Source organism: Epinephelus fuscoguttatus, linkage group LG22 (assembly GCF_011397635.1).
Source record: "Epinephelus fuscoguttatus linkage group LG22, E.fuscoguttatus.final_Chr_v1".
Classification (NCBI taxonomy): Eukaryota; Metazoa; Chordata; class Actinopteri; order Perciformes; family Serranidae; genus Epinephelus; species Epinephelus fuscoguttatus.
This window is the reverse complement of record NC_064773.1, coordinates 23,372,283-23,394,690: the sequence shown is the minus strand read 5'-3', so window position 1 is coordinate 23,394,690 and position 22,408 is coordinate 23,372,283.

Here is a 22,408-nt window from a genome sequence, read left to right as displayed (position 1 = left end):
CTAGGTACCCCAACAGAGGGGGGACCAAAAATGGGGACGGTACGGAACGGTTCCATTGGTACCATCCACAACTTTTCACAGTGTACCGCACTGAGCTGAACTGTACCTTATTGCTCAGTGGAAACCGGGCTTAAGTGCCTAAAACTGGATGAACTGCAACATTAAAGGGCTCTTATGTGTATTTGTAAGTGATAAAGACAAAATTTTATAATACTTTATAAAGGAGCCATTCTTCATAATGAGTACTTTTGTAACGTAAGTACATTTTTTCTGATAATACTTTAGTTTTTTTAAAGAAGCATTTTGAATTCAGGACTTTTACATGCAGTGAAGTATTTTAGACTGTGGTATTTCTGCTTTACATTTTTCACCACTGCTTGTTTTGAGGAAGTATCCTAAAAGGAGTCAAATCTACACGTAAGTTACTGAATTTATACAGATATTGTTAATACTTCTAATATGTCTGAGGCCTAATCTCAAATAACATTACAAGTAAAGTTAAATATAATCACAAAGACTGGGTTAACATTCAGATCTACTTAATGTCATCAATAGCACAGTACAGTATATTTACCAAAGTTATTGTACTCAATTGGCTGAATTTTGTCATTGAATTTACATAGATTATAAAAGTCATGGCATGTTGCAAATAAAAATGGTTGAATCCATACCTGTATAAAAACAGATTTCTTTATAAATGTCTTTAATACATTTTCACACCCCTCAACCTAAAATCAATTTCTAAGTCTGGCCTGTATAACTGGGGCTGGTAGGCAGGGAGCGGGAGCGAGTAGTACAAGCTATGCATTTTGTTCACTACAGCTGAGTCTCCGTCCTGCTTTCAGGCTATTCCCAGGCCAGGCCTGCCTACTGTGCTGCACTCCCCTGCCTGCCTATGATTTGTGGAGCCCACTGGGGAAGAAGCTAGCTCTCCCATAGGTTAAAATCTGCAAACAATGAGTCCTGTGTCCGTGACGGATGGCCTACATCCCTCCCCATTTGTCTGCGCTTTATCCCCATCTCAGAATCAATTGTTAAACCCCAAAGTTTGCTTAACATGCACTCCCTGCTATGCTGGAGAAAGAAAAAAAATGAGCGGGAAGGGTGCAGAAAATAGAGGCGAGAGTGAGAAAGGGAAAGAGAAAGAGATCAATGTTGTCCCGAAGTAGAGGAGTGGATGAGAGGGACTTTCAGTATGACTTTCAGGGTCCTAATTAGGGACAGGACAGCGAGCTACCTCTCTCTGTGACATTTAGCTGGACATACTTGATAAATGTCACACTGCTGGATGCAGCCACGACAAATGGATGCATCAACAATGGCTTAATAACCTTTACTGATAGTCCTGCCAGGAATTCAAATTCTTTATCTGCTCTCCCTTGCATCCCTAAAACACTGGGCCCTAATAACCAACATTGTGTGCGCAGTGTGGGGGTGGATGCGTTTGTGTGTTTCTGAATTTGCCCGTGTGTGCGAAGCCAAATTAAGTGTACCGGGAGGCTTTCGGCGTGTACCCTCGCGCCGCCATCGGTGTGCGCGGCTGCGTGCTCGTATGTACGTTTGTGTGAGTGCCAAATTATCTTGGCCAAGTATCTTGGCCAGGATAGTGGCAGCGAGAGGGAGACCTTTGTAAGCAATCAGAGAAAATGGAGAGCTGTAGACCTCCCTCGTATCTTTCTAAACTTGTATCTCTGCTAGACGTGGAGAGGCCAACTGAATTAATCAGCTCCCAAGACAGTTACAATCGGAAAAGAAGAAGCAGAAGATTGAGCCATTTCTCAGTAATAAGATCATTCAGGAAATAAATGTCATGTGCGTCATGTGTACAAAATTTATAATATAATAATTAAAACATTGCTTAAATGGGACAAACAATGCTACTTGGGACTAACAGAGAATCCCCAGAGGTGTTTTTAGGACTTATTACCAACGAGCCTGTCAGAGCTTTCACTCCGTTTGCTTCATTTTTAATGAAGAACACAGTCAAACTGCGACTCCAGTGCGCCATCGTTCACCGGATCTGTGTTGGTCCCATTTGGAACTTGTAATTGGCCTCTGATTAGAAGTGACATCCCAGCAAGAAGCTGGGAGATCTGATAAGCGCTGAGTGTTTACGCCAGGCCTGGGCCAGTTGCAAGTCAACTACATGACACATTTAGGGCAAAACACAAATAAGATGCAGTTGGCCTTTTGGTCCGTGTCTGATTTGGCACCACAAACTTCCATAACAAGAAGTTAGCTTTTAGACAAAAAGCACTTTCTTGTGTCTTTTTTTTTTTCTCCTCACTTTTCCTTTGTGATACTTTTGCTTAGGCCAGTGATTATTTTTAAAAGAACAACCCCCAAATGGACATGCTAAGTCTGTCTTTTCTTTTGAAGTCTGTCTTTGATATGGAGAATACGTACAGAGATTTACGGTTTTCTTCTGCATATAAAATAAAACATTTATCTGATTAAATTAACTGCCTAAATATATGCTCCTCGGTTTGTTTCACAGATTCTTTTATCTGTGAAGTGCACTGTGCTCTCCCTGGACCTAAGCTCCTGAGTGATTATGCCTGGTGTGTGTGTGCTTTGCAACATGTGTGAACCCCGTGTACGCTATGTGTGTGTTAGCATGCCTGGAGCGCATTCACACGCACCGAGGTGTTTGTGTATACCTGTGTATGCAAGTATATGTGCGCGCATGTGTGTAGTATGTTTCAAATCATGCAGCCTTAGCTGCTGTGTGGTGGCTAATTGCCTCTCCTGAGGAATAATTAGGTGACAAAAGCAAACGTAATGGTGCCTCGGCTACAGAAAAAGATGTATGTTATGTCTTGTGTGTGGTTCAGCGTGCGTAGCCATTTGTTTGCTGGTGGTAAGGATAGGAGGAGAGGACGTAGCAGAGGCCGTATATTTGGAGGCCAAAACCTGGAGAAACAAAGATGGTGCAACAATTAATTACGGCTAATTAGATGTATCCGTTATATTTACTGGGCCAGCAATAAATCAAACGGTCAAGCTATATTTGTCCTAAAAGACTTGTAACTAACGCCCAGCAAACGTGTGTGTGTGTGTGTGTGATTATGCTGATGAGGGTGTGTTTGTGTTTATGCACTGTTTTTTGGTACCTGTGTGTGTGTGTGTGTGTGTGTGTGTGTGTGTGTGTGTGTGTATAAACTGCTATTTACTGTTTGCTTTCCAGGTGTTCAGAGCTGGGTCGCCGTGGACTCCCTCCTCTTAGATTAATAATCCATTAGTAATCCATTTCACTAATGAGCACTCAGCGGAGAGTCGGGACCGAGGGGGACACGGAGACGGTCAAGGGAAGCCAAGTGCATAATTAATGTCTCAGCCAATCAGATGTGCTATTACAGTCGCTCCCTGCTGTAGTGAGATGTCACCTGTCCAATGAAACGTGTGTTTATGAATTTTCCCTGTTGAGTAAAGATATTAGATTATGAGGTTATTCTAATTTAAGTGATGAAAGTAGTCAATAAGAGTTCTGTAACCTACCAATGCTGATACAAGACAGTATCCCGTTTTCAACATTGGTTATGTATCCTTATTGATTTGCCTCTTACATGTTTTGTATGACACATTGTGCTTCTAAAGAAGTATTTCACTGCTGGAAAGATGGTCTTTTCATAAAACTGGGCTGTCTATACAGTAGAAAGACATAAATACTTTTGAAATTAGTGCTTCATGCCCAGAGAAAACAGACCGTCCTTTCACGTCAGCATGATACACGGCTGGCTGTCATCAGATTGTACGGTGTCAAGGGGAAATGCAGCTGCAAAGCAGTGTAAGTTAGGGCTGAAGTTCACTTCCTGTATGAATGTATAGCTAAACACTTGAGTGTGCATGTGCTGACTGAAGATAACCATGTGTGTTGTTGTACAAAGAAAAAAATGTCGGTGTTGTACCGATATAGTACATTTCTTTTGAAAGAGACTGTATGCAAACAGTACATTTCCTGTTAAACCGAGGTGTAGCCTACTGTGAAAAGACACAACACATGTAACAGGCTACCTAGCATGTCATATGTAGGCGTGGAATGCCTGCGTCCAAGCAGCGATATGTGACGAGTTTGGAGTGAGAATGTGTTGTAAAGCTCACTCTGTCCATCTGCTTTGATACTATTTGTGTCCATTGTGGCGGAAATACAAAAAAACAGAATCAGTATCAGAAACAGAAATACTTTATTGATTCCCAAGGGGAAATTGTGATTCATTATAGTCACTCCAATGTGAAGAATAGAGAATTATAAGATGTAAGAATAAGAGTGTGACATATAAGTATGTAGATGTAAAGAAATAAAATGAAATAAAATAGAAATAAAATGTACATTTAAATAAAAAATAAAAAATAGGATGTGCATTATTCTAGTGTTAAAACTCGTACTTAGGATATAAAAATATTAAAAATAAAATATATATTGTCACTGTGCTGAGGCTGTAAGTGTGAACTTTAACTATAGTATATATAGTACATCAATAGAATAAACAAGACGAGAATAAAAGTTAACATAATACATTTTTACAGTTATGTGCATGATAAAGTCCATACTGAAAAATATATATAAAAATATTGCGGCAGTTGAATAATTGCACCCAGTAGGTACTTATGAATTATGAATACAGAAGGTGAATAAAGTCCAGATGCCAGTCTACTCACTCAGAGTGGCTAAGGCATGAATGACTTCCTGTGACGCTCTGTGGTGCATCTTGGGGGTATGAGTCGGTCACTGGATGTGGTCCTGTGTCTGACCAGGACATGGTGGAGTGGGTGGCATACATTGTCCAAGATGACTTGCATCTTAGACAGCAAAAATGTGGAAATACAAACTGTGGCTCAAGCAACAGCCCAAAAGCCAGCTCAAACCTGCTGAACCTGGAAGGTGAGCAGGGAGATTTGGATGCTGGTTAGATGGAGGGCAGTTTACCACAGTTTACCACAGTTCACTGATGCATAGCTCACTACGGACATTGTTATGATACAAAGCTGGTTAAAAATCAGTATCTCTTCTGTATTTCACTAAGAAAAGTCGAAACTAGCAAAGTTGGCAAACTAGCTTCAGTCAGAAAGTTGGCTAATCGCTGACTAGCTTCCAATCAGAAGGCCTACTAGCACCCACTTGGTTAAAGGAAGCTAGCTTCCCAACATGAGCACTTAGACTTTACTTCTGGTTCACGTTCATGTGTTCGTTCAGCATTTAGCTAGCATGAGCTGTCTCTCTTCCATTTATACTCTTATGATGACGACGAATAACCAGACTGTGAAAACCTTTAGCCATAAGTAGTTCTGTGACATCAAAACTTTGTACATTAGTCTGTGATTGGAATAAAGTCACAGAGAAACTTATGCATGGAGTCCAGGCGGAGTCACTTGGTAACATATGAAGTGCAAAATAGGACAAATAGCAAAAGCTCTGTCAATGTGACCAGAGTAGGTTGTCAAATAAATTTTTCCTGAAGATGGTTTCTGTCATTTTAGGTAGCTTTAATAACACTGACGTATGTTCAAGTGTATGTTTTTCCTGATAAGTCTGGTTTTAATTAGCTATTTAATGCTATAAAAAGGGGTGTAATGTAATGTCATGCTGTGTGTGTCAGTTGGTGTGTTCAGAATCAATGGCACTACTTGCGGCTGGGTCTGACGGGCGGGAAATTCTCAATTACTACTGCGCACACTCTGGCTCCAAATGACAACCCCTGTGCAAGATGGCAGCACCCATATCCGGGTTGAAGTGAGACGTGTTGTCCATCTCTACATGACCACCATGGTCAGAACTAATAAAATCAGTCCCCCTGGAGAGCATGATGAGGGCTGTCACAACAGAAAAATTAATACATGAAATATCTAGTTTTACATTTTTGATGAAATAAGTATAAAAGTGAAAACAGATATCAAGGATGTGTGTGCTCATTTCTTTGAGTGAATTCAGAGGTGAGTTTTTAATGATTCTCCACTCCTCCAGTCAAAGTATGCAGGCTTGATAAGTTTGTGGCTGTCACGCCGTGACGGGCAAAGCGCTGTTGTGTGCTTTTTTAATATAGTTCCGGGGGGCGGGGGGGGTTGTGGCACCTAAAAGCTGTTACAAGGTCTGGCACATCAAAATGAGCTGGTAAACACAGAAGATTCCTCACAGCCACCGCCAATCCAGCACGACTACACCAATCTAGATCCTGTGTTTCAAGCCTAAACAGAAGATTTCCCCAGCGCTCCACCTGGTTTCCCCACGGATCTACTTTCTTCTGTTTAGCAGTCAGAACATGATGGAGCCTGACAAAAGAGGCCGTTAAAAATTGAACACCGTAAGTGGGAAAATGTGGTAGGCGGGCCTATTGTTACCTCCACCCACGTGCATGGGTGAAAACTGACACCCTCTTCTCCCCTCACTCCCTCTACATCTCTTCTCTGCTTTTCTCCTCGCCCTCCCTGGGGGAAGCCCTGTATCCCATTCATTCGATTGCCCTACATGATGGATGTGCAGTGTGAGGAATGGGCCGTCCCGGGGGCCATGGCGTCGTTTCTGGGTTAAACAGCATCCTATATCAAACCCATCTATACCTTCACAAGCAGGAAGCCTGTTTACTGGGGCGGGAAAGCACCGCAATCCATTTCTTGTCAGGGTGTCTCGCGGATGCAACAAAAACTTGGACAGCCGCAGCTTTGGGGAGTGTTGTAAGACAGAGGCGGTGATAAATATGTACTGCGGTTTGGGGAGCTTTGAAGCTTAAGAGCAGCACAAAGGTTTGCAACGTCACTGCGAACATAATTGTAATTGACCTTCTGTCAAACTACAGGACTGTGGTCAGGTGTCAGATATCACTCAGTGAGTGCTCAAGATTAATGTTGCATTAATTTTACTTGGGTAGCATTTTATATATTACAGGGTACACTTAAGGTGCTTCTTGAATTTTGAAAGAAAAAATAAAGCCTTGGAATACCTCAAAAATACCCCCCTTTTAGCCAATTGCTTAAAAGGGCCTTAAAATTCAAGTGACTCACACAAGACTGTCTTATATTTTGACCAAAGCTTGTTCATCAAGTCATCATAATTAAATTGCTCAGAATCAGAAATCACTCAGCTTTTCTTTATTTTTAAGGTGCTTTCAGACCTAGAGTTGTCTTGGGACTATTTTTGTTACTAAGTTGCATAATTGCCTAGAGTTGGTTCATGTTCTCACGGCAGCATTTACAAGCAGACCAGATAAAATGCCTTGTGTGAGAAAGCTGCTCTTGATTGGTCAGAATTTTCATATGGGAAAAATCCAGGAAGTAAACAAAACGCTGAAGAAGAGTACAATTGCAAGGTAAATGTGACACTTTCTAATGTCACAATGGAGGGACAACTATGCGGGTTGCTCATTTTTAACCCAAACGATGTTTAACGTGACTGCAGTTGGTTCGGATCGAGGTTGGAAAACGTTCTCACCATAAACGAACCGCACCAGTTTGTAACCGGACCGAGACCACCTTTTCAAGAAGGTCTCGGTCCGGTTGTTTTGGTGCACACCCGAGTGTGACTGCTGTGTTAACACCTGCCCAAATGAACTGCACTTAAGGGGCAAACAAACTTGAGTTCAGTTGAACCAACCCAAACAGGGCAGGAGTAAAAGCACCCTTAAATTCTGATGTGTCTTCGTACCACTCCTTGAAGATGTGCTTCCGACACTGTAGTTTATTTTTACTTTGCTCCGCTCTTAAAACCCCGGCAAAACCAGTAGACTGATGTTGGGAATGGCTAAACTTAATATAACTTGACCTAATGAGCAACCCCTAACCTTACTTTCCCCTCTCTCTTTAGTGGTTCTCTGATGTAATAGCTCCACTGAAAACTGAACATGAAATTTAAGTTCTACATTTGTTTCCTTGCACCACTTTTAGATGGTTCTGTTTTAAAGATAATTTCTCCTCTCTTCATAACATGTCCTTCTTTTTGTAGTTGACAATTCCATCTGATATTTGGCGAGCCTGGCAGGGTCTCTCCTTCTCCTCTTAACCACGCACAGGCAGATTGGGAGTTTAGTTATAGTGAGTTTCTATGGTTGCATTGATGCTATCGCTCTGAAACTCCCTCTGGGTTGGAGCACGATAGTGCTGGCGTAGTGAAGTGGTGCATTATAGTTGTCTAAGCACGTCATGTCATTTTAATTTTTTGTTGAGGATTTTGTACAGTTACACCTAAAAAGAGTGTGATAAGTAACCCTTTACTGAGAAGAGACACATTGATCACATTATTGTAAGTTTGATTTAAAAAAAAAAATATTTAAAGAATTAACTGTTGTAAAGTCCTTCAGAATAATAATAAAAATACAAATTGTGCTTGAAAAAATGCTTGAATTTCATTTTGTAATGTCTGCTTGAACCCTGCTATTAAATTATAGTGCTATATCTGGACAATAAAGAAGCCAAAAAGAATTCATGATACTGACACTATCATGAAATTGTGGAAAAAAAAAAATCTTTTGGATCCAAGCAACTACTCTTCCTGGGGTCCACACAAGCAAACATTACATCATAGTGTCAAACAAATACATAATCAAAAATCCAAGGCAAGATGAAACAAAATACAACAAGAAAACAAATAAACAAACAAAAGCAATTGATTAACCACAATTAAACTACTAATAGCACTGATTACAACAATGACAACAAGTATCCTCACTGTATTGAAATTGTTAGAAAAAAAATTATAATGATAACAATAATAATGATTTTACAGCTCAAAGGTTATTGTAATACCACTAAAACCAATATATACAATGACTGAGAGTATAAAAAGACATTTCACATTAAGGTTCGTACAGTCGGGTATTAGTATTAAAATTAATTGTCATAATAATGCTAGCTTTGATTATTTTACTTTTTGGCAAATGAGTAACATTCAAAATACAAGTATAGGAAGGTCAACTGAGAGTCTGAAACAATAACTGTACCAATGTGTACAAACAGAGCAATTTTACTTAATGAATAGTGAAAGGGCAATCAGATTGTGTTTCGGTAAGAGTGACAATGCAAGAATGGAAAGAACAAAAATGATTAAAGAGGCACTGGATTATTTATACGATATTATCGTGTGTGTACTATTAACATGATATCAATATATCATGGCTATCATCAAAACCAGTATATCGGCACACCCCCAATATAGACACTTACCTCTAAAACTATACAAATCCTCACTAATTGTACAAAAATGAGGTCAGATATTAATTTAATCCAGCCATCTAAACATCTGTTTATCTAACTGTGCAGTACAGTTGCTACAGTATCTAATATGTGTTTGTGTAATTGTTCGGTGTCCTAATTGATAAGCCATTGGCAATTCCACAAGGTGCCGTGTCATCATTTGGAAAATAAAACCAATTGTTCAGTGAGACGAGTTGATGGTTCTCTCAGTTGAAACCCCACTAATTAAATGAGAGCAGAACACATTCCCCGTGGCTCGATGCTGTGAACGGCCCCTCTGTTATTATCAACACACTTTCAATAACTTATGTAAACTGGAATGGAAATCTAGTCATGACTTGTTATGCAAGTATATATTATTTTTCTAAGATCTTTTTCGAGTCTTTTGATATCCTGTAGCAGCCGGGGAAATAAACTTAGGATTCAATTCTTTTAAAAACTGTCTCAACAATGGCAGCCCGGGGATCCACTCGATATAAAAAGGTAGCGTATAACATTATTTGAATACTTGAGATAATTCAGTACGCACCATGTGTGCTGCCTGTGCTATATGTCTGCCTGCCTTTGAATATCTCTGCTGCATTGGGACTGCACTCACCGTTTTTCTATGTGCGTGTGCATCCTGGAGGATTCGCATGTGCATGTATGCACACGTGCTTGTGTGTTCATTTGACTCACTGTGGCATGTTTCCTGGAGATAAGACTGCAGTGCCTGGCCCTCTGCAGCCTTCACCCAAAGGCACGCAGTGATTAGAGGAATCTCTTACTCTCTGCAGGGCACCCCTCTGTAGTCACGGCACACAGCATGACACCCTTCATGTACACACTGAGGTACAAAAGACCTGTGGCTGCTGATTTTGTCTTGATTTCACAGAAGATTTTGCACAACTCCTGAGCTGTTAGAAAAGTATCATGGACATAATTTTGTCATTAATACCCCACGTCTTTGGAGTGACAGGAATAATCAAATGCCAAGCCCTCTTTTGCCTCTTTTTCAATTTGCCACAGTCATTTTTATCCCACCATGAGAAGGGAGGACCTGAGAAGTTAAGGTGATATTCCACTCCATATTGTGCGTTAAATCCAAGCTAATGCGGTGTGGGCTCACCCGTGCGCTGTGGGAAGATCAGGAGTCAATTAGTGGGATTGGTGGGCAGTCTCGGCCGAGCGGTCCGAGCCCGTGACAGTTTGCGGTGGACCACCACACCGCGGGAGCCAGGTGAGGAGCAGGGGAGCCTAAATGAAATGCTAATACAGGCCACATAAGTCAGGGCTCTCTAATTGGAACACAGCTGCTGCAGGGACCAAGTATCCCATGAAGCGCTGCAGAAGCAGAGGAACCAGTGGGTCACTGCGATCAGGTCAGGTTCTCTCTCTGTGTGCAGCTCAAAATACTTGGCCTAAAATGGCTGGTGGAAACCTCAGGAAGGGAACTACTGCCAGAACAAAGGCATTTACAGTAAATGTTGCTTGGCGTTGTCATCTGGACCATAATAGATCAAATTATAGGAGCTGTATACGACATTTATATAGCAGCAAACAACTGTGTGCTATGTACAGATATGGTGGAGTAATGGCATCCTGAGCAGAGAATAAAGTCCCAGTCCCTCAGTGTGTACTGTAATCCGAGCTTCTTTGTGTTTTGTCGTATCCATCCATCCATCCATTTTCATTCGCTTATCCAGGGCTGGGTCGTGAGGGCAGCAGGCCAAGCAAAGCACCCCAGATATCCCTCTCTCCAGCAACGCTTTCTAGCTCCTCCTGAGGGACCCCAAGGCATTCCCAGGCCAAATGAGATATGTAATCCTTCCAACGTGTTCTGGGTCTGCCCCAGGGCCTTCTACCAGTGGGACGTGCTCAGAACACCTCTCACTGGAGGCGCCCTGGAGGCACCCTGATCATATGCCCGAACCACCTCAACTGACCCCTTTCGATGTGAAGAAGCAGCGGCTCTACTCCGAGCTCCCTTCGGATGTCCTCATTTCGGCAGCTTGTATCTGTGATCTCTCTCCAATTTAAATGATAAGGAGTTGATTCACATTGGTAATTTTTTTGTACTTTGAATGTCAATAAGGTGCCAGAGTGCATAAAAAAGCATTAAAATAGCGCTTTATTTTCAAACCCTCCAACAGAGGACCAAGCTAAGCACCGCAATGTCCTCAAATCCTAGAACTCCCTAGCGCACACCTGATATATGCAGGGGTGCTGCAACACGATTTGCCCTGTTTATTCATAATCTGCTGCCAAAGGTCACCCTCTGGACAAAGTAAGTTGAGTATCCCTGTGGTAGATGGTCCTTTTGTGTGTATAGAATTGGCTAGCCAATTGCTGCCACTCTGCGTTGCAGGAGTTTGTATCTGTCGTTTCTGCTAGCTTAGGCTAGCAGTGAGTCTGGTTTTGTTTGTTCAGGTAAGCAGCTCACCTGGCTCTGTTAGCTTAGTTAGCAGCTAGCCTGGCTCTGTCTAAAGGTAAACATACGTGCCTACCACCATCTCTAAAGCAAAGCATCGCTTTTTTAGCATAAAAATCCAGAACTTGTCATTTTTACACTTTATTTTTTTACAGATTAAACAAAGCACATACAGGCTAGCGTTTCAAATTACAGATTAAAAATAGCCTTTTGGCTAAATCAGGTGCATTTACAGCACAGCTACACAGTTACTTTTAAATTGGTTCACTTCAAAGATACCGGGAGGCAGATTTTTTTTACCTTTTGTACTAAGCAAGACTAGCCATCTCCCCCAACACCCTTTAGTCTGTAATTTAACTCTTTAAGCTAACTGTGCCTAGCATGAGTGTCAGACTGAAGCTCCCAGAACCTTCAGTCTGACATTGCTTCCATTGAAGGCGATTTACAAGGGGGGGGGGGATCTGATTTTTTCCCTAACCAATCAGTAGAGATCAACGACTCACCCAGAATCTGACATCATTAGTATCCATGCCTCGGGGGTGCCGAAAACAAGCGAGCATTGCCCGTTTATAATGTCTCCGTCATTGTGTACGCCCAGCTGCATCGCCGTTAAATCCAGTTTAGCAGCTTCCTTAATTTGGTCCTCCATTAACGCGAGTAGTGGCGAAATACCTCGATAGCATCGTTAATGTGGTCTGTAGGATCTGTAGCGGTCGCCATTGTTGCTATCCTCACCAGTTACCCACCGGCGTACAGCTTGACATCAGCGTGGCGCTGATTGGCTAATCGCTAGACCCCCAGCGTTCATTGGTCCGTCCATCGTTTGGACGAGATAAATCGCAAATTCATTGAAGTATGCCAGACCAGTAATGCAAGCCTACTCAGTTGAGTGGGCGGGGTCTATGGTCTGGAACCAGGCTAAACTGTGCCTTCACTGTAGCTCTATATTGAACATATGAACTCCCATCAAAAAGTCATAGTAAAGTGTATTTCCTAAAATATCAAACTATTCCTATAACTGTTTTTTACTCCAGTCAGAGCCAGGCTAGTTGTTTCCATTTGTTCCCAGTCTTCTGCTCGGCTAAGCTATCTGTCTCCTGGTTGTAGCTTCGTATTTAGCACCCAGACATGAGTATTATCAATCGTGTGAATAAACACATTTCCCAAAATGTATATTTGGCCCTTTAAGCTAAATCTTGTAAGTTTTCCGTCTACAGTGCTTCAGCTCAGAAATGACAAAGGTGATTAGCAACAATTTATGGGAAGTAATTTGGCTCGTGGGGATGTGCTAACACAGAGACAGATGTGCTTTTAAAAACATTCAGCTACTCTCAAAAGATTTACACAGAAAGGAAGGAAAAAAACTCTGCTTTCCTTTTAGGCTATGTCTCTGCAGCATGTACTCCAATCTTTATTCTTCTTTGCTCTGAGGAGATGTTCTTGGAAGAGAGGATGTTGCTGAATCACAAGCCAAGCTCGAGCATTTTGACAGCTTCTTAAACCTTTTCTTAGATTGTAAGCTTCTTTTTCATTACGAGCGCCGATGTCGATGCTGCATGGCACGACACGAGTTCAGATGAACGCATGATTAGCTGAAAAGGGAGTGTACTGCATTTCAAACGAGCTGGCATAAGTCAAGCTGAGAAGGAGAAACAAAAATACGCACTCGGAGGAACACAGAAATAAAGAAAAAGGGCGATTTGGAGAGTGGAAAATTCAATAGCCAGTCATCTCTCGCTGCATTTCAAGTCCACCAGAATATCCACAAGCTGTCTTCTTCGTGTTTCAAGGCCTCCTCCCATCTCTTCAAACGGAAAGAGAATTTGCCTTAGAATAATGCATGAGCTCGTCGTGGGCGATGGACAGGAGGCTCGTGCCTCAGAAGTCTGCCTACCTTATAGACGGCAAGGCGATTGACACGAGCCACCCAAGAGGGAACCTCAGGTGGCGAGGTGTTAGTCGAGCCTTTAAAGCCACTACCTGTAATAATGAGGCCATCTCCCACAGTCACATAAGCTTACACAAAGGGACTGAGGAAATTCTTTTTTTTTTTTTTTTTTTTAAATTTTAAAATCAAAACGAGAGCTTTAACTGTTGGTTAGCTCTGGCGAAAATCAATAATGTGCTCCTATTTTCGGATGACACCCAACACATGCTTGCTTTTCTTCTGAGACATCACACCAGCCATACGAAGCCTGGAGTGAGACTAATGTGGAAGCACCAGTACGCCTACAAGACTCACAGTTGTCTCCTGCCTTGAGCTATTCCTACTGATTCAAATTCAGTCTCCTGAGGGAAAGAATTACAGATCTTTTTTTTTTTTTTTTTAACTCACATTCATCCCTGAAATTCTTAAACACAACAAAGTCCCTGTGCTTTTCTTGTAAATAGAAAAACAAAATCAAGAAGTGATGCTAGAATAGACGTAGAGAACAACTGTAATGTGTTTTTACAGAAAAGCTGTCATGCTTCTGGCTTGTTCTCTCTATCTCACATATACAGCATGAGTCTTTCTACAGAAACTGTCCCTCACTGTCATTTTCCTCTCGACTCAATAATTTCGGTGTCTTCTTCTCCGCTGTCAGCGTTTATCAGCCACTTACAGCCCCTAGATGTACCCTGCCTGGACACCTCTGGACGCGGGACACAAAAACATGCGCAGCGGCTGACAGATAGAAAACTGATTCTTTACAAGTGAGGTCAGAGGACTGTATCCAAACCGTCTGGCAGAGTACACTAATATCCCCATGCTGAGCAGCGTGGTGCTATTGAGCGCGACCATGCGCATCGGTCTCACTCCACTGCACCCAATGAGCCAAACCCATGGAATTGATGGGCAATGGGTAGGAAATAGGAGAAAGGAGGAGAGGGAGCGAATGATGTGCTGCACTCGCTAATGCACATTATTCCATCACATAAACATCTAGATTCTTTGAAATAGAAGGGGGTGAGAGATGTGGCTTTGTTGGGCAATTCGCAGCCCTGGGATGGGAAATGTGAAAAGTGTTGCTGTCGAGCTGAAAGAAAACACTTCTACTGGCTGTCAGCCGGAGCCCCTTCTACCTGCTAGAACTCGTCCATTATAACAACAGCCCAACCACTGCATTACTACACTCCTCTCCCTGGCCACACAAGCCTCCTACCTTTCCTCTTTTTTTCAAGGCGCCCTCTTCTAGCTTTGAAAACCATAAAAGTCTGGTGTGTTGTATCGTCAGCCTCCAGTGACGTTTGATGGACCGTCGGATTAAAGCGGCTGCAAGTGTCTGCAGGGAGAAAATAGCAACAGCAGGAGTGGGAAGTCAGTGTACCCAGTCATGATGCGATGTTCTCTCTCCTGCCACATTATCTAGTCCGTCTGACTTACATGCAGTAAAAATGCAGTGCTGCAGCTTTCATTAGTGCACAAAGATTATGGCTCAATGCAGGGCTATGAATTATGCATGGGCTATGCACTGTGGTAACGCCGTGCAGCCCCCACCTCAATTTTCCTTGTTCATCCTAACATGAGGAACACACCCACAGAGCATTGCTCACACACACACAGTGAATGCACAAACAGTCAGATTAGCTCGCAAACACACACGCGGAGTGAAAAGATGTGTTTTAGCCCCAAAAAGTGCAATCAAGGCAGTCGCCGAGTCGCTCCCACAGGCCCCTTCCTGTCAAAGCGAGAACTGCTCAGTCATACTGTGAAGTCTCACTTTACCTCCTGCACCTTTTCATGACAAACACCTTCATTCCTCCTCGAGTCATCCTCGTAGACTCAAGTTGAACAATCCACAGAGGTAGTATCACTTGGACTGCAGACAAACAACAACAACATCAATATAAAATGTGTATGCCTCAGTTGTAATGTGGATGTAAATCAATTTGCTAACATAAGTGAGGGGGGAGAAAAACTTGGTTGCTACACAGGGATTAGCCCCTTAGGTCATGCTGTCTCTCCACAGCTCTGACTTTTAGCTCGAGACACTCGCTACCCAGCTCAGAATGTTTTGAAACAAAGTTTGTGAAAATATATTTTCCAACTTTTCTAGGATTATTAGGAGGAGGTAGGATTAATAAGAGATCATGGATGATTAACATTTGCTTTCCGTTTGATTCCCATCTCATACCAAATTTTATTTCTCGCACATTTAACCATGACTAAAGCTTCTCCTGAACTTCGGGGCTATTAAAAAAATGTTTAGCATAGGAGGATGATCTCAAAGGTTGTCCGACTGCTGTTGAATACAGCGCTGCGAGCAAATTGCAAATGATATTTACTGTGGCTCGAGGTCTGTCTGTCTGTTTAATGACATTTAGATCCCCACAGCAGATGGTAGACATAACTGAACTAGCTATAACTGTGAGATCCAAAACAAAGACAACATCAGCCGTAACTGTGATGAAGTTACACATGACAGATTATTGATGAAAAGGAAGACTTTAACAGCTTAAAAAAAAGAGAAGATGCTTGTTTGCCATCTTAATCAGAGAAGTTAATGCAACAGTGGATGGAGGAGGAGGAGGATGATGAAGAAGGAGCTACCTGTTCTTATTCCCAGGTCATTCAATACTGACACATTGTTACACCCCTCTGCATCTCGCGACGCAAACGGCACCCTTTAGCATCTCTAGGGGATGCACTGCTGAAATACTCTGTAATACGTGGTTATTGTCGTGAAACAGTCGCAGTTAGGTTTCAAAAAAAATATGTTTTGGGTTAAAATGCGTACATTTGCCACAAACAATGTAACTTAAGTACATCGTGTGAGTGATGTCTGTACATGAAGACCACACTAGGGATGTCAGCGGTTAACCGTTAATCAAGTAACTGCCAAGAATAGTTTTGAACAGTTATGCATGTCGGTCTATATGATACTTTTGCTACTCTTGGCTGGTGGGAACAAGCTAGCAGTGCCATTCATTCTGTGATTACCACTAATCGACCCAATGGCGTTGCTGTGGAAACATTGTGCCCACCCTCCGGTCTCCCCCCGAGGTTACTTCTGTAAGTGAGCAGCTCACTTTAAACCCTGTTTAGCATTACCTATGTTATCTTTGTTAGCTTGGTCAGCCCCGTTAGCATGTTACAATGGCTAGTGGTGCTAACAGAGTTAACAATGCTAAAGGAGTCTGCAGCTCAAAATAAATCTGCTGCTTATGGCGACCTAGGGGGAGACCAGAGAGCGGCCACCACGTTTACGTAGCAATGCCATCCCAGTGGTAATCTCCTGAAAAATTACAATCTGTGGTGTACAGTACAGAGCAGCTGAGGCTAACGTTAGCTAAGCAGTTTAGACCAGAGGGTGGACAGTGGGCACCATGTTCCTGCAAGTTATCGCAGCTGGCCAGCTGTCTGTAAAAAACAAAATAAAATAAAAGGCAAGACAGTTACATCCCAAATCATTAAAATACTATCACCTCTAAATGGACAGCACTTTGAAATGCAGCGCTAAAACTCACTGAGTCCATGTAGTGCCGAACTAAAAGGAAAGGCCTCTTGTATTCTCTCGTTCAGTGTACTTTTCCTAAGAAGTAACTGGGCAGAGTCTGGTTAATGGGTGTCAGGCTATTGAAAGTAAAATTAATCGAAATTGATATCCTGGAGAGTACGTATATTATGTAATGCTACATTAAAACAACTTTGACTTTTGGTTTCATACAACACAAGAACGTTTGTTTGACACATCAACCTCCCTTCCTCCCGCCCTATGTGGACTTTGTTGCCCTTTATACTACATCATGCTCTCAGCCTCAAGTATTTCACAGATGAGTCTACCCTGGAGTTAGCTGAAAGTCTGATGTGTCCCACAAAGATGCTAAAGGGTGCCTTAGCCATCAATATCACATGCTGAATGGCTTGACAGATCGTTGGTATTTGACCATCTGGGGACGAGAAAGAGCTATAAGAGGAGGTTCACCTCTATTATTGAATGTGTGACCTCTTTCATCAAACATGCCTTGCACACATTAATCCACCACTGAGAGACTAAATTGTATAAAACCATTATCCCAAAAAGATGCATAAATACCTGTATGAACCTTTCAGGTTATTAAGGCTTGAGGATTATCAGCAGTCGCATTTAGCACGTATAGAAGCAGTGGGGACTCAGACATGCCCTGGCTGTAACTAAACCCGAAACCAGGCACTGATTCATTTAAAAGCAATGGACAGTACTTAGTTTATACTTACGTACTTTATGAATTAACAAGTGCAATTACTGCATTGTGTGTTTTAAAACTCTGTTCATAAAAGCTTGCATAAAGATCGAGGACCTTCACGATCATCCCCTGACATCCCTGTATTGTTACACAACTGTAAGAGAGCTGTATGAAAAAAGAGCAAATGTGTAAATCACTCCAAATTTGCAGGAAGAAAGCATTTTTAAAGGAAGCTATCATTTTCGAATTGCACCCTCTATTACCTCGCTCTTGACTCTTCCTGTGCAAACACTGTTTATGTAAGCAGGCATGGTTTTGAATGATAAGTGCTTCCTTTAATCAGTCTCTCCGTAAACCATCAGCGAGTTGTTTACCCCGCCTTTTTAGTCCTTGATACTAAATCAAAAGCTGGTTGTTTATTATTTTTCCTTATGACTCCTGCAAAGCTCTTTGTCCATCAGTCTTGTCATTGCCAGCAACCCTGAGCATTTACGCCTTCCTTACTGGCTGTAACACACATGTACAATCACACATTTATGCGTAGGCAGCGCTCACACGAGTCTGCTTAGATAACCCAAAGGCTCCGGGCTGCTCAAAATATTGCTGCCACCATCGTTTTCTCATCACATATCAACCTGATCTTCAGAAAGCCCTGACAGCCTCCCTCAAATTTATGACTCGGTCTGTTTACATTGCGGTTTTCTCATTTTCAGCAAATTTCACTGTGTTTTATGCCCGCAGTTATGAGGTGGCGATAAAGAATAAAGTGAAGGGAAGTGAGGGGAAACAACAACATTACCTGAAGTTTTATTTTTTGCTCCCCGTCTCCACTGTTGCGCCCCGTTGACCCCTGGGCTTTTGGCAGGCTGGCTGATGTTGATTTTAGCCCACAATCAATTCATTTTAATCACAATGGGCAGCGCAGGGAGTGGCGCGCTAATTGATTGGCAGGTATTTGCATATACAGTATGCAACAAAATGTCACGACCGGCCTTGGTGGTGACCTGTGTGGGCTGCTGGCAAAACAAACTGATGAGGGTAATTTATCATGCGGCTTGCGCTTTGCTGAGCAGGGGGCGGCCGCACCCACTATTGTTAGCGACGCCAGTCACCTGTCACGCCATGGCGGGCAAGAGGAGAGGAAAGACAAGCGGGGTAGACAGGAGAGGGGAGAGAGGGGGAGGAGCTGAGGATGGTCACGTAATAACACAGAGGGGAGAGCTGATGCGCCGAGGGGAGAGGCAGATGAGGACGATACTGTCGGTGAAATGTCAGACACTCACTGCTGCTGCTGATCACTGCATATAGCATGCATGGATGCTTCACCGTGAAAGTATGGTGTTGTGTTACAGATATGGACTGGATGAATGGAAGGATATATGGATGGATACAGTGTGACCATGAACAGCATTCCTCAGTCCACTTCAGCTATATAGACTTCAAATATCAAAATCTACCAGGGCCGTGCGACTGTGGTTTTTCTACTTGGAAGTCTGATCAATAATTTCTGCCATGATTCGGAAGTTGTGTTCAGACTTGCATTGTATACTCTTCTTCCTAGCACATAGCAAGCGAGCAAACTCTGGTGGATGGAACATGAAAAAATTTCCACATATACTAGAAGCAACAACAACATTCAGGGAGACTATCTAGCCCTGAGCGAGCCTAAGGAACGGCTTGCTGTTGGTCTGAAAATAGGTTGGGGGTGCATGAAGCTTCGGAAAAATACACCCAGGGTGAGCAGTTTTTCAAATAAGTGACACCTTGCTTAGCCTGTTCGTTGCTGCTCAGAGCAGGTTAGAGCATCTCCATTGGATAAACTGAAACAATCTGATACTTGCTTGTTTACATCGTGTCCAGTTAGGAAAAGGTGTTTCTCATGCCAAAACATTCATTGTAAAGTACAAACCAATGACTAGAATTAAGTGTTAGCTATTTGGTTGCAGAACATGGAGCGCCGTAGTCTGAACCAACGTGAACCAAAATCAACACTCTATATTATTTTTTACATTGACTGTGGCAGCGCATACTGCTTTACTCCTTCCATTTTTTACCTTTCACAATAAAAGCCCAGCTTAAATTACCAGAGTTTTGGTTTAAAGAAATAGCTAACACAAGTCACGAATACATATTTACCAAGTTACTATGTAGTCCCGTGGCTTCGACCACTTCTCTCCAAGCACTCTCCTTTTTTTGTTGTTGTCTCTGTACTGACGTCAACAATAAGTTTGTTTGTCCATTTCTAATTCGTGGCAACATGAGTGATGTCAGGAGAATCTTAATGCTGATAGGTTTTCATGTCATGCAGATTTTTTGCCCAAGATGAAACTTTTCAGCTTGAGCGTATACATATTTGCAAGTATGTCTAGTTGCAGCTGGAGCAGCTACATGACCCGTCCACCTGCTACACGACTCACTACTCACCGTATCTACACATCAGTCCACGATCAGCCTCGATCGCCCTGTCGTTCAGAAGCAGGAGCCCTGAAGAAAATGCTAAGTTATCATTTAGCTAGTTACGAAGTGCAAGGTAAAAAGAGAGCTGTTTAAGGGTAGAGTGAGGGCAGGGGTAGGCAACCTGCGGCTCTGGAGCCACATGCAGCTCTTTAGGAAATAAATACCGGTAATTTCTTTTTAACTTTTTAATTTGAATTTAACAGTGTTGTAGGCCCAAAAAAATTTTCACATTCTCCATTTGTAAAATGTGAAGCCTTTACACCAAATAAAAAAATGTCTTCACATTTCAACAACCAAAATGTGCATAAGCCATTTACTGCCTGGCACCTTTTCCTCAAAATTTTGCCGAACCTCAATAGCAGTGGGTAGTCTTGAATCTTCCTAGCTGTTTAGCTGTGGTTGCCAAATCCAAAAATGTAAAGGTCTCGGAATAAGATAGAGAAGCAGTGAGTGGACAGATTTGTTTGCTTTTACTGCCAGCTCTGCAAAGTTCCAAATCATCATAAATAGTGCTCTGCACAGTGGCCACCTAGTGGTAAAACATATTGATTAATGCTCATTTAAGCTATTAGGCTAATTTAGACTTACTAGGCTACTAGGTTACCTTCATTATAAGGCTCCATACAGGTTTTCCTCTTATTAGTTTTGGTCGAAAAGGGCTCTTTGGATAGTAAAGGTTGCCGACCCCTGGTTTGAGTCTTTATTTATAATGAATTTCAAAGTGCATTATTGCCACGTTTGACCTCTGTTTACTACAACATTGTAGCAGCCTTCAAATAACTGTCGCTTTGGTGGGTCCATCTTGTACTGATGGTGGGTTTGGTTTTTAGGGGTGTGTCTTATAAGCTCCAAACAGAATGTAGCTGCAGCTCAGACGATGCGCTAGACTTTTTCGTCGCCGGTCATTTTGACCGACAGGGTCATCAAAATCCGGTCATAATATATTTTTACCGGTCATTTTAATTTTCGTTTTTAAATGATAATAAAGATATTCAAAGACATTTAGTTTCCATTCGTTCCTTTTTAATAAATCCAACAAGCAAGCTATAAAGTGTGTATTAATAAGGACATGAACGAAAAGATGAACAGTCACATCCACACACAGCAGTACTTCAGTATGGCGTCTGGTCTATTTTTCACGCAAGCCTTGAGCGCTTCTGTCAAGTTGGATAGAGCGGATTGTACCAAACAGGAAGTGGGACATAGAAAAGACGAGAGAATCCGGCCAATTTTCAAAATAAAATAACAACAGCACACACTGAGAGAAAATACCATGTTTATAATTTAAAATAACACAACAGTGCATAACCGAACACATTTTTCAATACCCTAATCACTTCATTAGAATTTTAATTTTGTGTCACCGAGCCTACAGACATAACTACATGAATAAAATGGTCAGAACAATATGCCCTATTCATCCAGTGTTTATCCAACACGCTCAATACATGGACATGCAATGACAAATTGTCATTAACTTATTACGTTATAAAAAACGATTAAAATATGACCTTACCCATGTTTAAAATGACCTGTTGAAGTGAAAAAACGAGTACTGACGGGAACAGACGAGTGGAGTTGATGTTTAACCGGTGCAGAGAGCGCAGGAGAAATGCGCTGCCTGTGTGGACAGTCAAGCGCCTGCGAGTATACTCGAAGGACTTCTGTGGCACTACCGCATCTGGTGTGTCCAGGCCATTATGTCAACAACGCTACATGAAGCAGATGAATGACTTTTTCTCTGCAGTGTGAAAGCGGCAGCCACTTAAACCACTGACTGTGCACTCCGCCACCAAGTGGGCAGGGGTAGTAATTGCAACCGGTCAAAATGACCGACGGCCTTCAGATTTTCCGGTCATTGTAGTAAAAAAAACGGTCAATGACCGAGAATATCCGGTTAACGCGACCCCTGCTGCAGTTATACATGTCTCTGTATTTCCATCTATTTTCAGCACAAATTTGTGTCTATGCACGTCTTTGCATTGACTTTACACAGTATTGTACAGCCAAAAAAATGTTCTTGATGCAGACAAAAAAACAATAAGACCATTACGCCAAATGAATAATTTAGTCCCCGAACTGCATCTTTGAACAAAGGCTTTTGAATATACATGTGATTTAAAAAATGTAATTAACACACAGCTTACCTACAGCTGAATGTAACCTGTGGTATAAAACATTCCCTTTGGCACCATCATGTCCAGTAAATACTAA